We start from the raw sequence: 17,226 nt of genomic DNA, 5'->3' as shown, positions 1-17,226 counted from the left end.
AAGGAGAAATTTTCAATAAATAGTGTTGCAATAACTGGTCAGCAATCTGATACCCCCTACATTAATTACAGGTATCTTTAAAAAGTTAAAGTTTTTAGAGACAAACAGAAAATGGAAAGAACTGAAATTAAGTATTCAGGAAAGTTCTAAAGAGGTGAGGATCTAAGGTTACAAACTGCAGGAAAAGTCAAAAAGGAAACAATACTTAAAACACATAAACTGAAACGTCTAGCTAGTTTTTAATAGGCTATCTGTAGCCAAAACATAAAAGCAAATAAGGGACTAGAAAAAAAATCTGAAGTAAACAGGACAATGAAGTATTTTATTACATTCAGAAATAGTACTAACAAAATTTATAAATCTGTGAAAGGCAAGCAGGAAAAGGTTATGAGCAGACCATGACCTTGAACAGACCACAAAATGTGAACAGTGTGCTAGAAACAGAAACGGAATGCCAAAGGTATGTGCCTTTAAAATTCTGACATATACCAAACTGGTCTGACAAAATATACTATTTACATTCCCACCTACAGTGTATGAGAGAATCTGGTCTCCCATAACCTCATAAGCATAGCATTATTGAACTTTAATTTTTTGTCACTCTGACAGGCAAACAAAAAAAATCATTTAACATGCATTTCCCTAAGGTTAGCCACCTTTACAGATATTTATTAGCACTTGTATATTTTCTTTAACTGATTTTGCTCATTTTTCATATCATTACTATTTTCTTTCGATTTATAGATACTCCTCTTATATATCTTTCAGTCCTCACTTTCATGGTATGAAGACACCATCATTCTAATAAAAGGCTTATTAGTATTTCCAATCTGTAATCCAAGGTTCACCAACTTTCATATGATTAAATATGCTTCCAAAATGAATGTGAACGTCAATGTCAGAGTTTTAATGTTAAATATAACAAAACATTATTTGTCCAAACGTTAGCCTGGACAAATAATTCCAAATGATAATCAACTCCCTGGAACATAATGTAGAGTTGATTGCTGCTGGAATGAGCAGAGCAAGCAGGGCAGCATTCTTAAGGAATGAGTTCCAGACAACAGTCTTCTATTGTACTAGATCAAGCCCTCCTTGGTTAAGCAAAATTGTAACTCTAATCTGAGCATGCCATTCTCTGGACTAACAGCTCAAAATTATATACAAGATAATCTGGCTACTGTAGCCTACTTTGTACCATTTCTCTATGCTCTCACCCAGGGAAGCAGCACAAATGGTCAATTTATTCACTAAGTTACTGACCAAAAATTATTTCTCCTAACTCCACCTAAAGTAACAGCAACCTGCAATACATGAGGTGGTCTCTGTTAAAGGCATTTCTTTTCTTTATGTTTTTTTTCTTCTTTTCTTTTATTTGACATACGGTCTTGCTGTATAACCCAGGTTAGAGTACAGCGGCATGATTACAGCTCACTGTAGCCATGACTGCCTGGGCTCAAGTGATCCTCTCCACTTTAGCTTCCCAAGTAGCTGGGACTATAGGTGTGCACCACCATCCCTGGCTAATTTTTTTTTTTTTTGGGGGGATGGAGTCTCACTGTCGCCCAGGCTGGAGTGCAGTGACGCAATCTCCACCTGCTGAGTTCACACCATTCTCCTGTCTCAGCCTCCAAAGTAGCTGGGACTACAGGCACCTGCCACCATGCCCAGTTAATTTTTTGTATTTTTACATACAAATTTTTGTATTTTTACCGTGTTAGCCAGGATGGTCTCGATATCCTGACCTTGTGATCCACCTGCCTTGGCCTCCCAAAGTGCTGGGATTATAGGTGTGAGCCACTACAGGATCTCGCTATATTTCCCAGGCTGGTCTCGAATTTCTGGCCTCAAGCAATCCTCCCATCTTGGCCACCCAAAGTGCTGGTATTACAGGCATGAGCCAATGCACTCAGCTCAGAATTTTTTTCTCAAAGGCATATCATAGTTTTAGTTTTGCTGCAGCCATTTCATCCGTAATCACTTGCTGTGGCTGGGTAAAGTGATATATACACACGCGCGCACACTGGTTTAGAGAAATACAAAACGCAATGCCTAGACCTGAAATGCATTTATTCAGATTTGTTAGATACGCGCAATCAAATATTCGTGTTATGCTCTAAGCTTTTAAGAAGTCTTTTGTATCTAAAGTATAAGACACATATGTAAATGACATCTAACTGAGCTGGACAGGCCAATGTACTGGAAAAGAGCTACCACATGTTGCCACAGGGCCTCGCCCTGTTGGCCAGGCTGCTCTTCAACTCTTGGGCTCATGTGATCTGCCCGCTGTGGCCTTCCAAAGTGCTGGGATTACAGGTGTGAGCCCCCAAGCCTGAGCTAAATTCTCAACAGAAATAATAGAAGCCAGAAGATAACCTGACAATGCTGAAAGATTCTAAAGTATGAATGGCTTAAAACAAAAAAAAAAAAAGCTGAAAGATAAAACCTGCCCACCTACCATCCAGTGCTCAGTGACTATTTCCTTTAAAAACTGATGGCAAAGGCCTGGCACAGTGGCTCACACCTGTAATCCCAGCACTTTGGGAGGCTGAGGTGGGCAAATCATGAGGTCAGGAGATTGAGACTGTCCTGGCTAACATAGTGAAACCCTGTCTCTACTAAAAATACAAAAAATTAGCCAGGGGTGTTGGTGGGCGCCCGTAGTCCCAGCTACGCAGGAGGCTGAGGCAGGAGAATCGCTTGAACCCAGGAGGCAGATGTTGCAGTGAGCCAAGATTGCACCACTGCACTCCAGCCTGGGCAACAGAGCAATACTCCGTCTCAAAAAAAAAAAAAAAAAAAAAAAAGATGGCAAAAACCAGACATTTTCAGAGGAGAAAAAAAAAACTGTTATGCAAAGACATCCACTGGAAGAAATACCAGGGAGAGCTCTTCAAACTGAAAGGAAAATTACCCCACCCCAACTAGAACACAGAGATGCAGAAGGAGCCTGGCCCAAAATACAACTTTTCTATCCACTGGGTAACCCCAAAATTTGTGTGAATCACTTTATTACAATGGTGTGGAACCAAACCCGTAATATCTCTAAAGTATGCCTGTTATATTTTACAGCAGCCCTGGGGAAAAAAATATACCATCCAATAAGAATTGTTATAAACTCTACAAATAATTAGAAGAAATGAGTTTTCCACAAATTTACATCAAACTCTGGGTTCACAGCATCACTTGTTCTTTACAGATAGGGCAGTCATACACCCCAGTGAGCAAGCAACAGTCCTGGCCTAAAAGCACCCGCTTTGATTCTCAAAAGTGACCTCCTGTGGATAGTAAGTTACATGGTCATCCTATTTATGAACTCACTTAGAATACCCTTGTGTCTGCTCACCTTCAAATCCTACCTTGTTCAAGGATCAAGGGACATCTGACTCCATCTTCCCCACTGACAGGATAATTCTCTCTCCAGTTCCTGTAGCTTTTTATAAATACAGCCATTATAACACTCATGTCCTATTACAATTACTTGCCTACATGTCCACCCCATGCTCTTCGCCACTTAGCAAGTGCCAGGAACTGAGCAGGTACTCAACAGATGTTTTCCAAGCTTCTCAAACGATTCACCAGAAGACTGGCAAAGCACCTGCAGAGACAGTGTTCTCTCACTTTTGTCCCTTACACGCTCTCCAGGGCTCAGTAAAGGTGGGAGTAAAAAATTAAACAGCAGGCCGGGCACGGTGGCTCACGCCTGTAATCCCAGCACTTTCAGAGGTCGAGGCGGGCAGATCACGAGGTCAGGAGATCGAGACCATCCTGGCTAACATGGTGAAATGCCGTCTCTACTAAAAAACATACAAAAAATTAGCCGGGCGTGGTGGCGGGCGCCTGTAGTCCCAGCTACTTAGAAGGCTGAGGCAGGAGAATGGCGTGAACCCAGGAGGCGGAGCTTGCAGTGAGCCGAGATTGTGCCACTACACTCCAGCCTGGGCGACAAAGTGAGACTCCATCTCCAAAAAAAAAAAAAAAAAAAAAAAATTAAACAGCAAACAACTAACCTGACAAGCAGAGGTTCTCAGACTTCAACGCACATTAAAATCACTTGGAAGACTAGTTAAAACACAGAGTACTGGGTCCTACCCCAGGGTTTCTGATTCAGCTGGCTTGGGATAGGGCCTGAGAATCTGAATTTAACAAGTTTCCAGGTGATACTGCTAGGAACTACCTTTGAGATAAAGAAAACATCACAATTACGAAAATGTCCATTTATTCTCATGACTTCATTCCCAGTGGGAGACACCCTTTTCTGAATATGAGGAACCATGAGAGAGCTTTTGGAAGAGACAAAAATCAAGACTTTTTTTTTTTTTTTGAGACGGAGTTTCACTCTTGTTCTCCAGGCTGGAGTGCAGTGGTGTGATCTCGGCTCACTGCACCCTCTACCTTCGAGTTTCAAGTGATTCTCCTGCCTCAGCCTCCCAGTAGCTGGGATTACAGGTGCCCACCACCACACCCAGCTAATTTTTGTATTTTTAGTAGAGACAGGGTTTCACTGTGTTAGCCAGGCTGGGCTCGAACTCCTGACCTTGTTGTGACCCGTCCACGTCGGACTCCCAAAGTACTGGGATTACAGGCGTGAGCCACCGCACCCAGCCAAGACTTTTTAAAATTGGGACAGAGTCTCCCCGTCACCCAGGCTGGAATGCAGTGGCACAATCATGGCTCACTGCAACCTCGAATGCCTGGGCTCAGGCAATCTTGAGCCTCAGCCTCCTGAGTAGCTGGTACCATTAGTTCAAGCCACCACAGCTGGCTAGTTTTTTTTTATTTTTGTTTACATAGACGAGGTCTTTGTTGCCCAGGCTGGTCTTGAACTCCTGGGCTCAGGTGAGCCTCCCACCTTGGCCTCCCCAAGTGCTGGGATTACAGATGTAAGTCAATGCGCCTAAGATTACGACTTTTGGGGCTCAAGAGCCCAGTGAAATAGGAGTCAAAGGTCTGGGGAGGAGGCTGGTTTTCCCCTGAAGATATAATCCAAATTCTACAGCCACACAGGGAAAGTTTCAAAACAAAACTGAAAGCCTCTGAAAATCAAGAGTGAAATTTTCAGCAATCTCACTGTTCTCAAAAGACAAGTATGACAGTATAAAACCACTGTTGGGGAGGGACTCCTATAAACTCACCAGACTGTCAACTGAAAGGCTTAGGTGGGTACCTGCTAGGAATAAGGGCGAATCAGAGTGAAATGCAGCCTTATCCAACCTGCAACACAACCTCAACCCTCAGCTCAGTCTCTAGCAGTATTAGGTGATCAGCCCCACTCTACCTGCCTAGCAAAAGGAACAGTGATTTCTTCTCTGAAAAACAGCATCATCCAGACCCTTACTGTATTCACAATGCCTCACATTCAGAAAACTAAAAACCAACAGAAAAAGCAGATAATAGAAATAGATGCTCAGATGATTTATACTTGATTTTACCAGAAACACTTATTTAATGGTATGTTTTTAAAAACAGAAAAAAGGAGGGAAGGCCGGGCGCGGTGGCTCACACCTGTAATTCCAACACTTTGGGAGGCTGAGGCGGGTGGATCACCTGAGGTCAGGGGTTTGAGACCAGCCTGGCCAACATGGTGAAATCCTGTCTCTACTAAAAAATACAAAAATTAGCCAGGTGTGGTGGCACACGTCTGTAATTTCAGCTACTCAGGAGGCTGAGGCAGAAGAACTGCTTGAACCTGGGAGGCAGAGGCTGCAGTGAACCAAGATCACACCACTGCACTCCCGCTTAAGCAACAATGTGAGAGACTCCGTCTCAAAAAATAAGAAAAAGAAAAGAGGGAAAACGTATAAAAAGATTAAGAATTTCAACTGCAAACTGGAATTTGTTAAGTGTCAAACTGAAATTCTAGATCTGAAAAGAATAATTTCTAAAATTAATAATTCAAACCGTATATTTAACAGCAGAACGAACACAGAAGAAAAGTATTTTCTAGTACTCAGATTCTTCTCCAAACACACGTAAAGCATTTGCTGAAGAATGAAACTGAAATCTTTGCATTTCACTGACCTAAATGGCAGAATCACTATCATAATCACTATTGCTTATGTTTGGGGCTGAACTGGTTGGACCTGTAGTCCAACTGGCTGACCAGTTTTTGTCAGAATCTAAGAACCTTAACCTTAAAATAATCTCAACTTATTTCTCAAGCACCATTATATGTGTGTATATTTAAGTGTACCAATGCATTTATAGCACTAGAAAAATATGTATCTTTTAATGCACTGAGTTACTAGATGGAAGTATTGAAAAGCCAAAAATTCCTCTTTAAGGAAATAGCTTACATCCTATAAGTGCTCTTACAGGTAACGAAAAAACTGTGTCTGCAATTTGTTCCCTAATATGTCACAAGCCAAAAATAGGCTCTTGGGAGAAAGCAGTGTCTACTCAATATAGCTGAATTTAAAGAACTTAAATACTGAATTTCAGTACTGTCTCTCTCATAAAACACTGTATTTCCTGGGGCAAGTAACACCTTAATAATGTTTTATAAAAGCATCAGCAGTTAGCATATGGGTATGAAAGCACTTTGCCATTGAATTTCTCATACATGGTATTAAAAAGTGTCCATTCATGACTATACAACATTTATTTTTATTTATTTTTTATTTTTTGAGACAGAATCTCGCTCTGTCGCCCAGGCCGGAGTGCAGTGGCGTGATCTCTGCTCACTGCAAACTCCGCCTCCCGGGTTCACGCCATTCTCCTGCCTCAGCCCCCCAGTGCCCGCCACCACGCCCAGCTAATTTTTTGTATTTTTAGTAGAGATAGGGTTTCACCGTGTTAGCCAAGATGGTGTCGATCTCCTGACCTCATGATCCACCCACCTCGGCCTCCCAAAGTGCTGGGATTACAGGCATGAGCCACCGCGCCCGGCCGACTATACAACATTTAAAACCCTAGACAAATAAAATCCACATGCACTCATTACAAATAAAATCTACACTCTCACTAGACAAAATCTACATTCTCAATACAACCCCAACTGTAATGGCCAATAAATTTACACAAATAAAAGTATAATCCAACTTGCTAAACAGGACCCAAGCATATTATCTCGTGAGACACCAGTTATGATAAGTTTTAGACATTCTATTTCGTTAGTCTATAGTTTTGTTTGTTTGTTTGTTTTTAGAGATGGAGTCTTGCTTTGTTGCCGAGGCTAGAGTGTAGTGGCTATTCACAGATACAATTATAGCGCACTGCAGCCTCTAACACCTGACCTCCAGCAATCCTCCTGCCTCAGCCTCCCAAGTAGCTGGGACTACAGGTGAACAACACCTCGCCAGGTGTTTTTTGTTTTTACACTTTGTATTTGCTTTCTTACAATATTCTATTCAAAGCTTTGGTCACCAGCCCAACTCCTTTTTGAGGAACACATTTAGAAAACAATGTCAAAAGCTTTACAATTAAGGAAACATACAATTAAGGAAACATAGCATTACATAACTATATTTAGGCAAGGGCAGTTTCACCCAGTTTACTGAGTAGGAGTGAATAAGGATGGTCTCTCTCCATTAGCACAATGCCTGGCTCCTGTTAGCATTTGATAAATCTGAACTATTATTACTTGAAAGTACAACTCTTCAGCTGGAGCAAAATACAGACAACACAACTTACTGGATATTTCATCTAAGATGAGTGGATCTGCTCCCATTTTAAAAATAAATCATATGCCTGGGCTTTCAAGACAATGCTCTCTGTGTTGGCGCTCGCATCGCGAAACCTACTTCCAGAAATGAATCTTCAGTCTGTTTGGTATTCCCTCAGCCCATCTCTGTATGGAGGTGAAATGGCTTTCATTCAAATATGTGCCCCTGTTGGACACACACTGGGTCATGCCACCACTGAGGCTTTGGTGAAGGAAGTCATGGTGAGCCTCAAGGCCTGATACCACCTACCACGAGCCTCAGGGAACCCAGCTGGCACGGCAGCAGCGGTCTTGCTCCTATGACATAAAACAGTTTTTGGAGTGTGCCCAGAACCAAGGTGACAGGAAACTCTGTGAGGGTTTCAATAAGGTGCTGAAACAGTGCAGACTTGCAAACAGATTGGTCTAATCAGAAAGTCTGAATTGGAGAAATGGAAAATTAGCTCTCATAACCAAGTTATTTAGTGTACAAATACAATTGATAGTGAAGGTATAAAGTATAATCGTCAGGTAAACCTCTCCTCTCTCATAGCTTCCCTGCTTCAGGACTGCAATGGAAAAGGGTGTTCTTACTGTGCAGAATTTCATTAAGATGGCTGGGTAGATGTTTGTGTGGCACCCTTAAACTAGCTGTTATGATTTTATTCTTTGTTGAGTTAATCAGAATAAAGTGATTTTCTTCCAAAAAACAAACAAACAAATATGTGCCCGTGTCAGACTGTTCCATTGTGATACCCCCATGATAAAGCATGCCTGTTAAAAACATATGGCTCCGTGATTCACCAACAACAGAAAACAGATGCACTCAAGGAACTTGTCAGGAAGCACAAACTCAAACTCCACTGCTGATAAATTCATTACAAAAGATCCACTGAGAAAGTATGGAAGGTAGCTGAAGAATGTGCAATTTACCTACTTATCTAGATAATCTAAAACAGATCCTTAAATCAGTCTAGAGATCTAAGTACTCGGATCACATTATTTTGCAAGCAAGAGAAATGTTTTTATGGAATGTTTTGATGTTATATCACCGTCTTACACAAAAAGCCAATAAGGAGTTTTACTAACACATAAAGTAAAACGACAATTAGGCCTTTGAAACGCATGCTGTAAAGAGTCTTTGGGAATCCAAACCAGAAATGATCTCTTTTGTCTTACGGTCACTGACCCATGTAACTGATTATATTTCTCTCTGTACTGGCTACTCAAAAGCAAAGCCAAATGTGTGGCCTTCTAACACGTAAGACTTCAGTCCAAGTGCTCTGTGTACACAGTTCATTCCTGTTTCCATCTTAATTTCCCCTCAGTCCTGAATTCCTCACCCACTTATCTCTGTATGTTACCAACAGCATGTCACATGTATCTTTGTAAGTCATTACAAATCCTTTCTGGAACAAGATGTGGAACAAGTAAATGATATATTCCACTGAAAAAAATTATAGCACAATAAGAAAACATTTTCTTTGATTAATAAACATTTTCTATGTTCAATTTCTAAACGCATTTTCTTTTATGTGCTCCAAAGTACCTTCTAAAGGAAAAATGAAAGTGCTTATAATTAGAAAATTCTAACAGAGGAACTACAAAAATAAAACACTTTCATTATGTATTTTTAACTGCAAAGCACACAGAAAATTATAAATATACCCGTATGTGAAAATCCCCCAAAAGCGATTTTTAATTTTAGAATACAGACCAAATCACCATAAATTCAATTACAGTTGTGTATTTATTTTGAATGGGAACTGAACAGACTAGCTTCAAATGTGGTTCAGAAGGTCTTTGTACAATTCCTCCTGAGTTGTTCTGTGCCTAGCATAGAGGATGCTGCCAAACCATTCCTTAGCGTGAAACAGCAGAGAATTTAGAACCCTCAAAATTCTTGCTACATTCCTGCTTCAGAGATTTCAGCAATCTCCTCACTGTTACCAGGGGAAAATAAAAAGCTTAATACTCTCTCAGTGTGTAATATTTTACGCATTCATGAACACATACTTACTCTAACTTCTGACTTTTAACCACATTTAATTAATTGATCATAATCATGGTTTTTGGTCATCTTAGTGTCCATTGCCAAGAGAGCTATGCTACCAGAAACAAAATGTTCCACTAGGGCCAGGCTCGGTGGCTCACACCTGTAATCCCAGCACTTTGGGAGGCCGAGACAGGTGGATCACCCGAGGTCAGAAATTCGAGACCAGCCTGGCCAACATGGTGAAACCCCGTCTCTAGCTCGGCATGGTGGCGCATGCCTGTTAACACCAGCTACTTGGGAAGCTGAGGCCAGAGAATCACTCGAACCCAGGAGGCAGAGGATGTTAAGCCGAGATTACACCATTGCACTCCAGCCTGGGCAACAAGAGTGAAACTCAGTCTCACCACGCCCCCTCACCAAAAAAAAATTAGCTGGGCATGGTGGCGGGAGCCCATATTCCCAGCTACTCAGGTGGCTGAGGCACAAGAATCACTTGAACTGGGGAGGTGGAAGTTGCAGTAAGTAGAGATCGCGCCACCACACTCCAGCCTGGGTGACAGACCAAGACTCTGTCTCAAAAAAAGAAAAAAAAAGGTCTACTATAAATTACACTTTGTATCCCACTGACAGTAACTTCACTGAAAACAGGAATTTCACAGGAAACTTGAAAACAGCACCATAAAAGTATAATGTTTTCCTAAAGCATTTTAGGACCTTTATCCAAACATCAAACAGATAAACATAAGTTAAATAGTATTAAGTGGGATAACTGTAATTTCGCATGTTTACATATTGTAACAATAGTCCAGATTATTTAAACTCACTTCAGCCATGTGAAGTAACACACATGATGTTTCTACAGTGCTTTATGATAGAAGTGTGCATTTAATAAGACTTTCAAGATGTTTGGTCTGTACTATGAAACTTCTTTTTATAGAGACAGTATCACTCTGCCAACACAGGCTGTAGTGCAGTGGCTTGATCACAGCTCACTGCAGCCTGGAACTCCTAGGCTCAAGCGATCCTCCCACTTCAGCCTCCCAAAGCACTGGTATTATAGGCATGAGACACTGCACCAGTCTGAAACTCTTGGTTTTAGTGTGATCACTTTTTTTTGTTTGTTTGTTTTGTTTTTGAGACAGAGTTTCACTCTGTTGACCAGGATGGAGTGCAGTAGTATGACCTTGGCTCATTGCAACCGCCGCCTCCCGGGATCAAGAGATTCTTGTGCCAAAGATTCCTGAATAGCTGAGAACACAGGTGCACACCACCATGCCTAAGTTTTTTGTATTTTAGTAGAGACAGAGTTTCACCATCTTGATCCAGGCTGGTCTCAGACTCCTAGCCTTAAGTGATCTGCCCACCTCAGCCTCTCAAAGTGTTGGGATAACAGGTATGAGTCACCGCACCCGGCCTACGGTGTGATACCTTTACTGATGGGCTAAGAAGCCACTCACTTGGTACCATTTCTATCTCAGTCACAGGTGTTAGGTTTACACAGGTATTTCCTACATTTGAGGGATATCTCTGCTAGAGATGTTTGCTCTGCAGCCAATAAAACCACAAGTGCCAGAAATTAAACTCACAGTCCAGACAGAAATTCTATGTCTCTAGCCAAAGACTCACATAAGTAAACAGAATCTTAGTTCTACATGTAGACATCACAATGAGTAAGTACTGATAACATTTTTTTCATTGAAAACCAGCAACAAAATTCAAAGAAATCAATGAATTATTCTTATAAAATCAGTTAAGTACTGATTAAACACTTGTGTGCCCAACTGGTGTTGAGAATGTAGAGATAAATGAATGTAGAATTCCTGTTTACAAATTAGCTGGGTCAGACATCCTTACAGAAAGAAACAACTAGAAAATAAGTATACATTCACTTCAAGCATCTTTTTTTTTTTTTTTTTTTTTTTGGTAGAGATGCAGTCTTGCTATTTTGCCCTGGCTGGTCTCCAACTCCTAGCCTCAAGCGATCCTCCCACTTTGGCCTCCCAAAGTGCTGGGATTACAGGCGTGAGCCACCATGCCTGGCATCACTTCAAACATCTAATAAGCAGAGAAAATTAAAATACAAGACAGCAGTAATTAGCTGGGCGTGGTGGCGCATGCCTATAGTCAGTCCCAGCTACTCAGAAGGCTGAGGCAGACAAATTGCTTGAACCTAGGAGGCAGAGGTTGCAGTGGCCAAGATTACGTCACTTACGCCAAGACCACTCTAGCCTGGTCACAGAGCAAGACTGTCTCAAAAAAAAAAAAAAAAAAAAAAGAGCAAATAATCAAGCACCACACTGAAAACATTTATCCTTATCAGCTACATAGCAGCCTGTGTGTAAGAGCTACATAAAATTCCACGTTAGGGCTGGGTGCAGTGGCTCATGTTTGTAATCCCAACACTTTGGGAGGCTGAGGCTAGAGAATCACTTGAGGCCAGGGGTTGGAGACCACCCTGGGAAACATATAGGGATTCCATCTCTACAAAACAATTTAGGCCAGGTGTGATGACTCACAGTTGTAATCCCAGCACTTTGGAATACCAAGGAGAGTGGATAACAAGGTCAGGAGATTGAGACTATCCTGGCTGACACGGTGAAACCACATCTCCACTAAAAATACAAAAAATTAGCTAGGCATGGTGGCGGGCACCTGTAGTCCCAGCTATTCAGGAGGCTGAGGCAGGAGAATGGCGTGAACCCGGGAGGCGGAGTTTGCAGTGAGCCAAGATCGCACCACTGCACAACAGCCTGGGCGACAGAGCAAGACTCCGTATCAAAAAAAAAAAAAAAAAAAATTTAGCTAGGCAAGCTAAATTAGTAGGTGGCAGGCCTGTGGTACCAGCTACTTGGGAGGCTGAGACAGAGGCTCGCTTAAGCCTGGGTGGTGGAGGCTGCAGTAAGCTATGTTTCTGCCACTGTATTCCAGCCTGAGTGACAGACAGAGACAGACACATTTCTTTTCCTTTTTTTTTTTTTTGAGATGAAGTCTCGCTCTGTTGCCCAGGCTGGAGTACACTGGTGCAATCTCAGCTCACCAAAACATTCGCCTCCTGGGTTCAAGCAATTCTCCTGCCTCAGCCTCCTGAGTAGCTAGGATTACAGGCAGGCACCATCACGCCCAGCTAATTTTAGTGTTTTTAGTAGAGACGGGGTTTCACCATGTTGTTCAGGCTGGTCTCAAACTCCTGACCTCGTGATCCGCCTGCCTCGGCCTCCCAAAGTGCAGGGATTACAGGCATGAGCCACAGCGCCCAGCCAGAGAAACCCATTTTAACCACACAAGGATCCAGCTAAAAACCCTTCCCTGGTTCTGTTACCATCAGATAAATCCTAAGCTCCTGTATGTCTGTCCTGCACTTTTTCTCTTTAATAACCACCCTCCAGGCTCTGTAGCTGATGCCTGTAATTTCAGCACTTTGGGACACTTGAAGCAGGAGGATTACTTGAGTCCAGGAGTTTGAGACCAGCCTGGGCAACACAGCAAGACCCCATCTTTACAAAATATTTAAAAATCAGCTGGGTGTGACAGCACCCATCTGCAGTCTCAGCTACTCGGAAGGCAGAGGTGGGAGGATCACTTGAGCCCAGGCAGTTGAGACTTCAGTGACTCATGATCTTGTCACTGTACTCCAGCCTGGGTGACAAAGTGAGACCCTGTCTCCAAATAAATAAGCACCTCCTTATAGTTACTGGTCTCCTCTCCTTTGGTTCGCCCCTCTCCATCACTCCACCCTGTTAGTCTGAATGTTACTCATTCTTCAGGACACCTGCAGAAAGTATTCCCTGATCCCTTCCAGGCCCCACACCCAACAGCATGGCCTAAATGCCCGGCTCCTTCCTCAGTGCTCCATCTTAGCTCACACTGCTTACCACACTGTTTTCAAAGTATCTTGACTGTCCCTTCTCCTTAACTGGCTAACTTCTAGAGAGCAGAGCAGAAACATGACTGCTTAGAAGGTCATTAAAAATTCAAATCCTGAACATTTCTTAATCCTGCGGATATGAATCAGTAACTCTTAAAAGCAAAATGTTATTTATCATTAAATATTAATAATATAATCACATTTTCTTGTATCTCTGGCAAGTATCTTGGTACAACAATTTTAAGGAACAGACTTTTTTTTTTTTCTGAGATGGAGTCTGGTTCTGTCGCCTAGGCTGGAGTGCAGTGGCGCAATCTCAGCTCACTACAACCTCCGCCTCCCGGGTTCATGCCATTCTCCTGCCTCAGCCTCCCGAGTAGCTGGGACTACAAGTGCCCGCCACCACGCCCGGCTAATTTTTTTTTTTTTTTTTTTTTTTTTGTATTTTTAGTAGAGACGGGGTTTCACCGTGTGAGGCAGGATAGTCTCGATCTCCTGACCTCATGATCCGCCCGCCTCGGCCTTTCAAAGTGCTGGCATTACAGAAGTGACCCACCGCGCCCGGCCAGAACAGACTCTTCAACAACAGTTAAAGAATCCGGTTCACGCCTATAATCCCAGTACTCTGGGAGGCCGAGGCGGGAGGATCGCTTAAGACCAGGAGTTTGCCACCAGCCTGGGCAACACTGTGAGATCCTATCTCGAAAAAAATAATAAAGAAAAACAAAGCAGTTTTAGGTTTAGAGGGGGGAAAGTAGCTCTCCAAGCCAAAAACCAACTCCCAAGGTGCTCCTGTAAACTCGTCCTGGGAAAATTTCCTACCTAATCGTAAAGGCAAAACGAGCCCACGGGCGCCCACGACACATTTCCCAACCACAAGGATTGGTCACCCGCGCTGAGACACCGCCAGCTGCCTATGACCTAGCCTCCAAAGCGGCAGAGTCCCTCCCTCTCTCTCCCTAAACTTCCGTGATGGGCATCCCTCGGCTCTCCTCCCAGACAGTTAGGAAGTAGGGACTTCTGCTCCTAACCCCAGCCCCGCAGCCTCGCCCTCAGCCACGGGGTGGAAGTCAGGACCACAGGCTTCAAATCCCCTCCCAATTCCGGGACGCTTCTGTCCCCCCAGAGTGACGCGGGATCAAGTACCAGCGCCCCTGCCGCAGCCGGGGGCTGTGGTCTGGGTCCGAGTGTCCCATACCGGCGCGTTCCGGGGAGGTCGTGGGAGGGGCCCCGCGCGACCACAGGTGTTGCTTCGGAGCTAGCGGCCTGGACGGAAGGTGGGAGCCAGGCCGAGGGGAGCCGCCGGAGAGGGAGGTGGCCAGGAAATGCTCCGCGTCAGGCCGTCGGGGCTCGGCCGGCGATGGAGATTCCGGCAACAAGCGCCTGGGACGTAGAGGCCGCGCACTGTGAGGATTAAGGGAGCCGAGGGCGGCCTGGAACAGGGAAGGCGGCAGTGACGGGGGACGGAATGTGGGACGAAGGACAGCGGGAGGCACCGACGCGCAACTGCCCCGGCCCCGCGGACGGCACGGACCGATCGCCCTGCCGCCCCCAGCCCGAGACGCCCCGCCCTCCCCCTCCCGTAGCTGAGAGCTGGGCAGCTTTTAGCTCCAGTCCGTCCGCTCCGTACCTCGCCCGCGTCTCCGCCGGCGTCCAAACCGCCGCTCTCCCGCTTCGCTCGGGTAAGTCGGGGCTCCCAGGTTCGCTCCCGCCTCACACCCACCCTCCTGCTCGCCCCGCCCCCGGCACCGCCAGCGAGCGCACGTCACGCACGGCGCGTAAACGTCACTTCCGGGGCCTTTGGTTCTTGACGGAAGGAAGTGCGAGTGGATCCAAAGCGTTGAGCTAAGTGGGGTAACGCCCTGACGCCGAAGAGCAAATGGAAGAGGGCGGCCTCTGGGCTAAAGCTGGGGCGCTGGGGAGCCCTGGAGAAACCGGCGTTTCCTAATCTGTGGCTCAGTCCCTGCTTCCGGCTTCCGACGCGCAGCAGCCGGAGGGCAACGCTGCGGCCGCGGTGGTAGCGCGAATGGCAGGTGGAGCAGAGCCACTGCGCCGAGGGACGCTTTAAAAACTATGAGTTTCAGCCCTTCGCGGATCCTAGGATGTGACAGGTGTTCGAGTTAAAAGGTCTTAAGGCGATCGCTTGATTCAAAAGCAGCTGAATCTTTAGGAGGCTCAGGCAGGAGGATCGCTTGAGACCAGGAGTTCGAAACCAGCCTGGGCCACAGAGCAAGACCCCCGTCTCTACAAAAGAAATTTTACAAATCAGCCGGGCATGATGGCGGGCACCTGTGGTCCCAACTACTGGGGAGGGTGAGGTGGGAGGATCGTTTGATAGCCCAGGAAGTTGAGGGTGCAGAGATCCCATCTCTGAACTCCAGGCCAGGTGACAGCAGAGCGAGATCCTGTCTCAAAAACAACATACTCGACACCCAGAAGTGAAATAAATTAGCCAGTGTCACAAAGTATTAATGGTTGAGTCACAAATTGAATCCTGTGTACGTGATTCTTTACGTGATTCCCATGTAAGGAATGTTAAAACAGTAAATACTAATTGCTGTGCGTCCTGGATGCCATCAATGGCGTAACGTGCAGTCATAGCAAGAAAAAAAAGAAAATACTATGCTGTGGCTGTGAGAAATCCCAGCTTTGCTAATTATCGCTGCGGTGTTCTTGGACAGGTTGCCTAATTTTTCCGTCTTTTTTTTTTTTTTTTTGAGAGTCTCACTCTGAACTGGAGTTCAGTCGTGCGATCTCAGCTCACTGCAACCTCCGCCTCCTGGGTTCAAGCGATTTTCCCACCTCAGCCTCCTGAGTAGCTGGAATTACAGGCACCTGCCACCACGCCCAGTTGTTTTGTTTTTGTTTTTTTGTTTTTGTTTTGTATTTTTAGTCCATACAGGATTTCACCATGTTGGCCAGGCTGGTTTTGAATCCTGACCTCAAGTGATCTGCCTATCTTGGCCTCCCAAAGTGCTAGGATTACAGGCGTGAGCCACCGCGCCCGCTAATGTTTGTATTTTTACTAGAGACAGGGTTTCACCATATTGACCAGGCTAGTCTTGAACTCCTGACCACAAGTGATCCACCAGCCTTTGTCGCCAAAAGTGCTGGGATTACAGGAATGAGCCACCGCGCCCGGCCTGAATTTCTAGTCATTATTCGTTATTGTTAAAGTGGGGATTAATTGATTCGTTTCTCAGATTCTTCCTAAGTGCCTAATGTGTGCTTTGCTGAGGGTACAACAGTATAAAACAAAAGTAAGGCCAGGCGCGGTGGCTCACACCTGTAATCCTAGCACTTTGGGAAGCCGAGGCGGGCAGATCACCTGAGGTCAGGAGTTCAAGACTAGCCTGACCAATATGGAGAAACCCCATCTCTACTGAAAATACAAAATTAGCCAGGCGTGGTGGTGCATACCTGCAATCCCAGCAACTTGGGAGGCTGAGGCAAGAGAACCACTTGAACCTGGGAAGTGGGGGTTGCAGTGAGCTGAGATTGCGCCATTGCACTCCAGCTTGGGTAACAAGAGTGAAACTACGTCTCAAAACAAAACCAAACAAACAAAACACAAAGTTCCTGTGCCAAGGAGGTGGAGGAGGGAATAAACAATAAATTTACAGTAGTACATTAGATGGTGGTAATTGCTATTACCAAAAGACAGAATAGCATTTACTTTAAAGATCTTAACAGACTTTTGTGATTACAGAATCAGGCAACACA

The 17,226-nt window shown here is 44.5% G+C and overlaps 1 protein-coding gene across 7 annotated transcripts in view; it reads right to left on the bottom strand.

The window, feature by feature from the left end:
* RABGEF1 (RAB guanine nucleotide exchange factor 1) overlaps positions 1-15,258 on the bottom strand; it is a 78,822-nt gene extending 63,564 nt beyond the window's left edge. For 2 of the 7 annotated variants that reach the window (XM_073012650.1, XM_073012653.1), the window contains exon 1: positions 15,134-15,258. The gene's annotated coding sequence lies outside the window, so the exon portion shown is untranslated. Of the gene's footprint in view, positions 1-14,701; positions 14,794-15,133 lie in introns of those variants that run through there. The other 5 variants (XM_073012651.1, XM_073012654.1, XM_073012655.1 and 2 more) reach the window with 4 other exon arrangements.
* Between the last annotated feature and the right edge of the window lie 1,968 nt (positions 15,259-17,226).

This window comes from Chlorocebus sabaeus, chromosome 28 (assembly GCF_047675955.1).
Source record: "Chlorocebus sabaeus isolate Y175 chromosome 28, mChlSab1.0.hap1, whole genome shotgun sequence".
NCBI lineage: Eukaryota > Metazoa > Chordata > Mammalia > Primates > Cercopithecidae > Chlorocebus > Chlorocebus sabaeus.
Note: the sequence above shows the minus strand (reverse complement) of the source record. Positions and strands in the feature narration are given on the sequence as shown.